This window comes from Carassius auratus, chromosome 9, assembly GCF_003368295.1.
Source record: "Carassius auratus strain Wakin chromosome 9, ASM336829v1, whole genome shotgun sequence".
NCBI lineage: Eukaryota > Metazoa > Chordata > Actinopteri > Cypriniformes > Cyprinidae > Carassius > Carassius auratus.
In genome coordinates, this window is record NC_039251.1 from 22,491,416 (window position 1) to 22,503,254 (window position 11,839).

General features: G+C 36.0%; 1 long non-coding RNA gene across 1 annotated transcript; it reads right to left on the bottom strand.

Annotated features, from left to right (window-relative positions):
• Positions 1-3,144: 3,144 nt before the first annotated feature.
• On the bottom strand, positions 3,145-11,837 carry LOC113108760 (uncharacterized). Its single transcript, XR_003292810.1, has 3 exons — positions 11,755-11,837; positions 4,818-4,929; positions 3,145-3,299 (listed from the first exon to the last, which is right to left on the bottom strand). It is a non-coding gene; the product is annotated as an uncharacterized LOC113108760 (long non-coding RNA).
• Positions 11,838-11,839: the final 2 nt, after the last annotated feature.

The window sequence follows — 11,839 nt, forward strand, 5'->3', positions numbered from 1 at the left end:
ACAGACACGCGTTCATTTTAAAGCAGGTAATGGTTTAAACTTTGGTTCAGTTGATCATCCATTTAGCATACAGCATTTTACATGGAAACGGTAATGCTAGCAAACATATTTGCGTGATCTTGGAGAGTCTGAAATAGAGGTTGCTCTGTCAGGACATTAAAAACATACACATCATAATTTATTCAGAGAAATAACTGACTACATACAGTAAGGACATGAAGCTTTATTTCAACATGGTAAATTGAGCTATTGATTTCAAGTATAGAGCAATATAGTAACAGAAGCTATTGTATTATTCATTGTATATTCAGATCAATTTCTGATACTAATAAGTTCACGTTAAATAATTCCCAAATGATTACGTGCATATAGAAATAGGCTATATTTTGGCAGTGTGTAGCAGACACACCCAACTATTTAACGGTTTAAATATATCGCTTATCCAGCCCAAAAAGACCTTTTGCCTAGACCTAACATTGCAGATAACATCTAAAGTAAAAATGAATTTACATACACATAACATAAAAACTAATCCTGTCTGACTGATTTTCAGTTATTAGGAAAACCAACAAGATCCATTTAAATTTTCAGTAAAATGTACCTGAATGCAATTTGTGAACTGGCTATAAGAGGTTTGCAAGGGAATTTGGAAGATAATTGTATATGCTAGATAGTAAAATGTATTTAACCAAAGTATTATTTAAAAAAAGCACCTGTAACACTGAGTATAAAGATCAAGCTGCACTGAGCTGTAGAATAGAGGAGGTGTGTCCTCACAATGTGCCAGTAGAGGGTTCATCTTTAAAATCTTCACAGAAGGAAGTTATCTTTTACCCTCGTCCCAGACAAATCAATCAGACCACAGCAGGCACAATCTGCTTCCATTTTCACCATTGTGATTGTTTCAGAATGCTGCAGCTTTCTTACTCTCAGGTGCTAAATCCTTTGACGGTTGTGGGCGCACTTCTCTCCTCTATGATTTGAGGTGAAGTAAACATCTAATGGGAGCCGTGCTGAAGTCAGAATAGCACACATAGTGGAATTGATCCCAATCTTCTCTGGAAGATTGACAACACTGACTAGACCTGGTGGACAAGCCGAGGCAGCAATTTTTTCCTTGTCTATCTTTTTAAAATACTTGGACACTGCCAAACATGGCAACTGTAGGTCGAGGCATATCAAAGGTCAAAAAGTTTATAGACCTGGCCTAGTCAGTAAAACACTAAAATTGTTTTCTTTTTTTTAAGTTAACAACAATATATGTATCGCACGATACAAGACAATGTAAGCATCTGCTCATTTTAAAGGAAAGTGGTTAATATTAGGATTTTCCCCCCACTATTGGCTACTTGTCTAAAATCAACACTGAGTCATAATATTTTGGAGAGAGTTTCTACATTTATAGAGAGGTTTGAATTTTACAATATATAATAATATCAATATTTTGGGGAGCTGCACCACATTTATTTGCAAGTGCAACTTTTTTTTTAAATAGTATAAAATAGACCCACAAATGAACTGCAGGCAAAACTACAACAAAATGCTAAAAATAACATGAACGAAAAGATGACGCAAAACATAAAAGCATATGTTTACCTTATAGCCACTTTACATTTGTTTTGCATTACCGTAACTGCATCAGTGACATGAGTAGCAGGTCACGGACCTCAGAAATGGCTTTGAGACATGATTGTGTAAAAGTGCCAGCTTTCATCATGCAGCCTGAAAGAAAATCAAAGCTGATTCTAATTGCTGCTTTCATTCTTAGACAAACTCCAGCTTCATTGCAGTGGATTCTGCAGTGTGGCCAATCCATTGAGATGAATTTCCACTTTCTACTTCGCATACAATCAAATCAAATCCAAAAATATACATATAATGGAAAGGAATTAATGAGGCCAGCATGGTACTAATATTTGAAAGATCAGAGCAAGAGTCATGAATAACAGTCCACAGAAAGAGGAGAAAGAATAATGTAGCCTGTATGTTTGAATCAGTGCAGGAATTCAAGGACATTTAATTAGAGCTTTTACCCAGCGTGGTAAAGAGCCAGGATACAGAGTCATTTATACCTGTGTCAGATTCATAAGAAGCCCTTGTCACGCTGTTGACAGCCCATGACATTATGCCAGTTACGAATAAAAGCTGTCTTGAAAGAACGAAACTTAATTGCTAGCTATAATCTGCTGTCTCGGTTTATGCCAAATTGCTACATTGTTTTCATAATAAACCAGGAGACCAGGCTGCATGTTCATTGGAGAACGATAATGATTTTTTAATCTGAGACAATTTGCCAATGTTCCTTTTACACTATACTGTAGTAATTACAATTACCCAAAGCAGGGATAAGCAGAACTATCATCATATTTAACTCCTTATCTCGCCAGATAAGCTCACAAATCATGCTCCTAGGGTAATTAGCTGCCTGGATTAATGAAACTCCACTAATTAATAGGCCTTTGTCAGTCTTCAGTGACAAAATGATGTTTTACCTTTGACAGCACTACACTGCTGCATCCCCCAACGTGTGATAGGCCAGAACACAAAGGATGGAGGAAAATAACAGATTCAGTTAAGTACAGCACTGCTGCACTTCCAGACTAACAACCACAATGCAGGAGGAGACAAACTACAGTTTTTGGTGTGTTCACACTAAAGCTTTAGATCCAGATCAGAGTCTATTTGAAGTCACTTAGTAAATAAACAGCAAAAACTGCTCTGGAATACAATTCATGTGATCTGCTATTGGTACACATTACGCATCCGGGTATCTGAGTTCGCCACTTTTTCATGTCTCTCATATTTTACTGCCGATGCACTTGTTCTCTCGTTTCATTCAAACACGCCCAGTGCCATGTTGCACCTTAGTTGCTCACTAAATTTATTGTAAAATTAAACTGAAGGATTTGAGTAGTAGTACTGGGCCTACAACAAATTTAGTTTAAGAACAATTGTACACTGCAATGGATTATAAGAAAAAAAAATTCTTCTCAAATCAGTTTCATGTGCCTGTCATTATTTATATTTATTTTTTGTAATCTTTTTTTATGGAGCCAAAAGAGTCTCAATAAAGATAAATGCACACACTACATTCACATATGCACACCCAGTCGAAGTCAAAATCTGTTCATTCTTGATTCCAGATAGGTTTAATAGAAAGAGGCTTTGCACTGTGATCATTTTCTATATATTAGAGAAACAGATGGCCAACCAGAGGGTGGTGTGATCCAATCCCACATAGGATGAGAGGAAATGAGGGATGCCCAGGGAACTCCAGAGGCCTTGAGAGCAGAGCGTAACTGAAAAAAGACAAAATATGATGATGCTGGTAAACAAAACTTAGTTCTTGAAATGTCTTTTATCATATAAGTCACCGCATGGGTTTATGGCCAATGCAGACCAAGAGGGCTGGACAAATGGCCGATTTCCACATAAAGTTGTGCCATAAGTAGGGATGCACGATAATATCGGCACAACATCGGTATCAGCCGATAAAAGCTTAAAATGACCATCATCGGCATCGGCCGACATGAATATTTCTGCTGATGAGCCAAACCGATAGGGGGGCGTGTGCGCGCGCGACTACCATGAACGTAGCTTGAGCGCCAAAAACTCAAACTTACAACATGTCAGCTGTGTGGAGGCATTTCGAGATCTGTCAAACAGATAACAAAGTTGCTATTTGCAATATTTGTAAAGCACAAGTGATGCGAGGAGGCGTAAAATAACAGTCTTTCAACACTACAAATATGATTACACATCTTAAGAGCCATCATCCTGAGCAGCACCAAGACCTGTTTTTCAGGTGTGAATGTCTGTCTAGATCTGTAAAATAATACATTTATGGTAGAATCAGTACAGAAGAGATACATGGATTTCTCTTCAGTAAAATTAAAGTTTAAATATATCAGGCGAAAAATTTGTATATATATCGGTATCGGCCAAAATTATTTTGAAAATATTGGCATATCGAATATCGGCCAAAATCCAATATCGTGCATCCCTAGCCATAAGGATGTGTGGTTAAAAATTTGAAATGTCTTCCCATCAGACATTCCACCCTTTTCCAGATCCTAATAGAATTCGCCACAGCTGGGCCAAATTTATATTTATCATTTTTATTTCCTGTGCCAGCAAATAAAATATGTTGGAGCCTATGTGGTTTGACCTTGTCAGCTTCGATTACTCTCCATGAAGCTTTAGATTGAGGATCGACACAAAAATGAAGAGCCTTTAGTTGAAATGACAAATAATATCATTCAGAATTTGGTACAGTCAATCCTCCTGAAAGTATAGAAAAAAGAAAATTAAGCCGAGGTAACAAATTCCTTTTGCCTGTCATTATGTATGTGGAAAAAAAGAGGTGTAATAATTGATATTAATGTACATTACCCTTTACACGTTCATACATTAACTTGTTTCTTCAGATAGGCTCAAAGCTGCTTGCTAACTTTTTCTTTGCGGAAACTTTGTGTTTAATGAGCTAAATACACTAAATTAAATCAATATTTTATGTCTAATTATTTACTTATGTGGCAAATAGCCATGTAATAAGTAGGAGACTGCATATCAAGTTGGTTGTTGTTGTTATCACACAACAAAGCCCTTCAGGGTGTTACAAGACCCCTATGCTTCTCACCTTATCACCATTGTGATTTGTTTTGTGATAATCTTCTGCAAGTACATTATCCCTTATATATAATAAATATAACACATATTCTGAATAATTTCTCATTGTTGACTGTGCTTTAAGACGCGTGCAAGCTGAATTTTGTGTGTATGTCTAAATTTAGAGTGAAGTGAAGTGAAGTGAGCACCTTCTCTTCCTGAGATCCCTGGCTACAGCAGTAAACATCTGCTGCTAGGACTCAGGGTGGCACTCGCACTGATGACGCAAATGTACCGAAATACAAACATTTAAAAAGAGACCTGCAGGGCAGAGAGAGAGAGTGGTAGAATCAAAAAGGGTTCAGACCAAACAATAAAACAACCTTACTCCTGCAAGCTGCAGAAAGGTTCCTTTTATCATTACTAAAAAGGCAGCTCAAAGCCTGTGAAGTACTCTCCTCCGCCATCTGGGTACAAGTTACACATCTGATCTTTATTCCTGTCAGTGTACTGTACATTCAGTTTATAAATAACTCACTGTGTTTACATTAATGGCCCACCAATACGCACTATGTGGTCAGCCAACTCCACGGTAGTTGGCCTATACGTTGTTGTTTTTAGAAAGTCCTTATGAATGTGACTGCATGTACCATAGAGGTACTTTTCCTGCAATTTCAGCTTAACATCCCAAGAATGCAAATCATTCTACAAAGGAGATGACGACTGTTGGAGTTTATTACAGTCATTTATTACTGTAGTTTATTACTGTTTTGCTCATTGCACAAAGTAATAAAATGAAATAATGAATTATCTCACTCTACAATTTGCTAAAATATGTGCACACAAAAACACTATGATTTGTGTAAAAATGCAGTCTCCTTATTGTGTCCTCGCTTCAAAACAAACGTTTGACATCTCTTAACTTCAAAATTACTTCACTTAGACATGCACAGACATAAATAAATGTAAACGTAAAACATTGCAGAAGAACCGTTCAGTCTACTGGCTGAATACCAGATATGTATTATCTGAATTTAGAAGCTTTTATGAATAATGAATGCAAATATACTGTATACTATTGTTCAAATAAGTGGGATTTGTAACAGCTTGAAATCTTTTGGAAATTCTTCCATGTTTACCAATGCTGCATTTCTTTGATATAAATACAGTAACGGTAATACTGCTGAATGTTCAGAAATCAATGTTGATTTGAAGTTGAAAACAGCTGTGCTGCTTAATATTTCTGTGGTAACCATTAAGCAGTTTTCAGGATTCTTTGATGAATAGAAGGTTTAACAGAGCAGCATTTATTTGACACAGAAATCATTTGCAACATTATAAATGCCTTTACTGTCATTTTTGATCAAATTATTAATAATAAAAGTATTTTTTTTTTTAAATCCACAAAGGTGTGAATAATAGTGTAATCATCTGCTCTAGTATTTTGCATCAAATTCAATAAATTGTCAGTATGTCTTTAAATGACTTCAAGTCTTTTGGATCAAATGTCACAGTGTATATTATGTGATTTATATTATCCTCCAACCTTTTCTGTCATAATTTCAACCCTGTGAAGATACTGCATGAACTGCTGATAGTACAGTATTCTGTATTAAACGTACCAAAATGTGTGTCTTTGTTTGACACCTTTGCAGTCACTGCTTGACAGAATGATGAGTCAAAACTGTGGTGCAAAGGATTTTCAAAAGTCATGGGAACTCTGCGTAACTCCAAAACCAAAACAATATATACCGCATGGGTGGCTGACATCATCTTCAATCAAATAATGTGGCACTGAAAGACCTGTCCTCCATTCAGGCAAGATTTACATTCATCTGATACAGGAGTTTCTCTCCCTATTCACACTCTGACTTTGTTGTTTAAGGCTATCAAGACGGTTCCTCTCTGGACAAGCAACTCGGAGGAACAACAGGACGAGGTTGGCTAGAATATATTTAAAAAAGTCAAATAAAATCTCCAGTGAGATGTGCCCAATCCATTTCATGCTTGAAAGTCATTTGACAGTGTAAGTGAACAGTAGCAAAAGGGATGGTTGTTTTCAGGTGGCAAAGCATTTGGAACCACATCATTGTCAAATAACTTAAAACATACAGTGCTCTGCCAAGAATGCCATTATACAGCCTGAGAACAGATCCAGAATTAAAACTTTACCTTTAGGAAACATTAGAGTGATTGTTAATATTGGAACAGCTTTGCTCTATAATCATTCATATCCGTCTTGTCTCTTTTCATCTGCAGTAAAGCCCACAGCTGCATATACAATTAGATAAGTTCAACTTTAAATGTTGGTCTTTTCATTATCTATCTGAATAGAAGAAAAGGCAACTAAAGATTTTCTAATGTTTAGTGAGACATAATTGAAATATTTTTCAGTTTTATCATATTTTCTTTCAATAATGAAAGTTATAAATAGCTTTACTTTAACAATAGCGTCACTATAGAATTCTCACTATTCCATACCTTTTGTGAACCGTCCCTTTAAGAAGAACTGTATTACAGCACATTTTTAAGCCATTGTGTCAAAACAAAAAGCAAGAGCTGCTTCTAATTTTCTTTATCAAGCAAATTTACCGAAAACCTGAGAACACCAGCTGAGACTGAGGAAACATATATGTATTTCTACACTCTTAGTGCTAGTCTGTTTATAGAGACTGTACAGCGATCTGCCTCTTCAAAGCAAAGCTAGCAGCAGTTCTGCCTCATTGAATGCAACTAGTTGCTTTGATATTACCTGAAACTGGAATGTCACTCGAAAGGTCAACCAGTGACATTTGTAATTTCTTAAACAACCGACACAATAAAATGAATCCAAATGTGCAAGAAATGGAAGGCAGTCTGAAACCAGCTATACTATTAAATGTTGACATTTCTCCTCCGCGTACTTTTAAAACACACTGGTGTTATCCTCTCTAAGCCCTACTAAGACTAAAGAGCCAGAGAGACATTAGTCATCTCATAAACTGATAAGTGATCACAAATGGTCAAGTGCACTTGGAAATCCAATATTTGCTTAGTTCTGCTTATGTGCATCAAACGACACCAATCAGAAGATATGGAGATAGAGCATGATCAAATAAAGCACTTACCGAAAAACAAACCCAATCAAGGAAGATGGTCGCCACTTTGACCTTTTCTACACTGTGGGTTGGATCCCATAGCCTGTTCCTGCCTTATCAAAGCACAGAGCAAACATACATAGACGGTGAAGGCTTTCCACGGCAAATATGGGTTTAATCCAATTCCTCCACCTAGTTATCGGCTTCTCTGCTGTTTCAGATGTAAACCCAGTTCGGCTTTTAAACTTGCACTTGTAAAATCACACGTTCTGTTTCCCCTAGAGAGAAGCTAGTGTGTTTGCTGCACATTTAAAAGCCATCTGATTAATTATTCAAGGGTATTATTTTCAGCATTCAATCTATTTCCTGCATCAGCGGTGCTGATAATGGGTCCCGGTGGAGTTGGGGAAGTCATGCATGAATATTCCTTGTTTATTCCATGCTCACCTCATACGAACTTCACAGATGTACTGTACCTGGCGCAGAAATCAATGCTCACATGGGTATTAGAATAGATTCAGGGAATCATTTCACAACAACAGATGATTATGAGACTAGCGACTTGAGCTACGTGTATTAGTTTGAGGCTTTTTTGTTTTGACAGTTTCAGTAACAGCTTTGGATGCGGCGCATTTAGTTATTTATTTCTTTATTAATGTTTCTATATATCCGAGTCTCCAGAGGTTGATATTTTTCTTTCCCTAGGAGCATAATTTGGGGTTTTGTCAGCAGCTAAGTGCAGTGCACACAGCCACTATAGAAGGAAGCACCTGTATTTGGTCTTTTATTTTCATTTCTTACCAGAAAAAAAGGGTGACTTCATTGACATTTTGTTCATAGGTGTGAAGTAAACCATCAAATAAATGAATATATACAGACATATACATTACATAAATTAATTGGATATAGAAGGGATTCTGTCTTGTTAGTTTGCCATTTCTGCTGTTGCTACTACTACTAATAATAATAATCATTAATAAATATTTATTTATTTATTTATTTAGCAAGCCATTAGCAGGTAGCATTTTTTTTATTCAGTCTTGTCCTGTTATAGCTAAAAAAATATATTAATTATTTCCTTGTATTATTTGCCAAAGAAAACAAACAAAAGAAAACACACATATTTTATTAAATTAATAATCAAACCATAAGAGAACAGCATAATTGTATTCTGTTTTGGTTTGCTCATGACTGTTAGCAGTACCACAGAGCACAGGAGAGTCCCAGCTCTGCATTCATATTTATTTCTAGTATGCTTTTGACTTGAAGTCACACTTGTTTAAATGAATCATGAGTGCTGTGGTGAGAGAGACGAGGTGGTCAGGGGTACCAGACTGAAAGTTTGGATTCACTGAACTGAAGAACAGTCTACAGGCTGAAAGCTCATTACTGAGATCACTTCCGAATATGTATCACTGCATTCTGGCACAAAGAGGTCAAAGCTCAAGTCAGGATCTGAATACATGTAGACTGTTTTCATTTGATTGTGTTGGGCTTTTGCTTTCGGTTGCTTTCACTTTTACTACACAGGTCAGTTAGGAAGGAATTACTGGGTTCAGGATATGAAGCAGATCAAATTTGACCCTGCAAGCTTAGGGGAGGACTACAATGTCCCAACAGCTTTTATGTGACAGTCTGTGCTTATACAAGCACCAAGCACCACACATCCTTCATCTTCACTTTTACATTCACGGACAGCAGATCTCATCTCACATAAAAAGGATGAACAAATCAAGACTTGACCTAAGAATGAACGCTTCTCTGGGTTTTGGGTAAATACTTAAAGAGACAAATGGCTCATTCAGGAAAACCGTGTTGACTAAATAGGGACTAGTATCAAACACATTCATCTCTGGTCCTCAGATTAGCATCTTATCTGCTGAGCTGTGTATACACTCAGCCAAAGGCAATAAGTTTCCTAATGAGCCAATGCACTGTAAAGCAAACATTAATATTAAGCAACAGACAATAAATTGCTTTTTTAATGCTTGTGTACAGAGCTTCTTAAATCTATTTGTTCAATGCTGCAGAGTCCCAGTCGAATTAACATAACTTATCTTACATCTTTCAGTGAAAAAAGTACAAGGATAAAGTGTATTTAAAAGAGTTTGGTTTATAAATGATACTCTTGGGTGATTCATTCATGACTAAACGTTAATTAAACTAATCTGTAATAAAATATTCACACAAAAATAAGTAACGTTTTAAAAATGTTCAGGATTTCTTATAATTTATATAATGATGTCAAATAATTATATTAATCAGAGAAGAACTGCATGCCATGTCTATTTATGAAACAAATGAGGTTCTTTTATAAATGCATGTTTTCCCAAGATTAACGCCACACTAGCTTGCTAAAGCAAATGTGGATTTGCCATCAGAAACTGATTATTTTGTGGGTTCTAAACAATGCAAATATCCCAGCTGCCTCAGAGAAAAACAGATTTTGCATTCCACACAGCACACGCAATCACAATTACATTTTTATCAATGTCGATGTAAGCAGGGGCTTTAATTTAGAGAGGAAAACTCCATTTCTAAACTCAATGCAAACAGTGGGTTACAAAGGCAAAGAGTGAACATAGGCCAATATGAGGTGCCTTTGCCCCTTTTAGTAGAAAATTTTAATAATTAAAGGCACAGAAATTTAAATATGATCCTTTATTTTACATAACCCCTTAATATTAACCCTAAATGTATACAATGCAACAAGAAAAAGAAAAAAAAAAACTATAATGGTACAGATCATGCAAAATGATGCTTTAAGAATGATTAGAAGTAGAGCCACAGGTTTATCATACAATCATTCAAATTTAAACAAATTAAATATTAGAGAAGAAGAAAAAGAAAACAGATTGATCTAGTCCAATGCAACACTGCTAAACTAAAATGTTTACCATCAAGACCGAGCAGCATATTGCTATGCAAAGGACGACATTTGAAACCCATGACAGTACTAAAGGTAGCTCTAAATTCAAATGCAATATTTCTCATATTTCTCATGCAATGACCAAGGACTCGCAAGCCAGTTAAACATCCAACAATGAGAAAGACCTGGTGTTGCAAGTCTTTTATTTTCCAACAAAATTGAATTCGGTCTCTCCAAACACCACTGCTCTTGATCTCCTATGCTCAAAGCAGCCATGTTAAAAATGACTGTAATAAGATTTTTGGGTGCTAAATTAAAGTGACTCCAGTAGCAGCAGAACCCATTATTTGTGTAATGGAGCATTTGCAGTAGAAACTCAGAGCATGATATCACAGAGAAGCTTATTTTCTTGTGAACAGCGTTGAGTCAAGCAAACACAACAAAGCTTTGCTCAAACACCACACTAATCACTGGCAAACTCAAACAGAGCCCCATATGGTGAACAATCCTGGATGCTCAACACTGAATGCCTCGACTGCCCTCTACTGGCCACAACAGAGCAGGGCCGAGAGAAATCTTGAATAAACTGGACACGGGTTTGGTTTTAGGGTGAGATAAGAGTATCTACTCTTATTTCAAACTCAACTCTTTTTTTTCTTCTCCTCAAATGTATCCCAAATAAGGTATAACAAAATAATAAATCTGTAAAATTACTTTATTTTCATTTTGTATTATTAACTGGCATGTAGACCAAAGATGATTCATATTTACTTTATTATATGCCATGGATTTTGTTGTTGTTGCAGTTGACTAAATCAAAATACTTAACTGTATTTTGATTTAGTCAACTGCAACAACAACAACAACAAAATCCATGGCATATAATAAAGTAAATATGAATCAACTGCAACAACAACAAACTGAAATGACTAAGGTTGTCTAAAGTAATAATAAGAATAAAAATAAATAAATAAATAAACATTTCCACAGTGCCATTGACTCATTAATTCATGTAAATTAGGCTAGTCAAGATTATCATGTAGTCTGTACTGAAACTAGCCCTGATATTAACTGTATTAAAAATAATAATAGATAAACAATACATAAGTATTAGCAGGTGCCAAGCCAAATAGCCTAACGTTACTTATGGCAGTTGTAATGACATTTTCAAAACACATTCAGTGAATTGAACGCTCTTACCTCTGCTTAAATAACTTTGTTTCGATTGTTGATGGACTTCTGGTAGCATATTCCGTCCAAACACAATTTTCAGAACAGCCTGCAA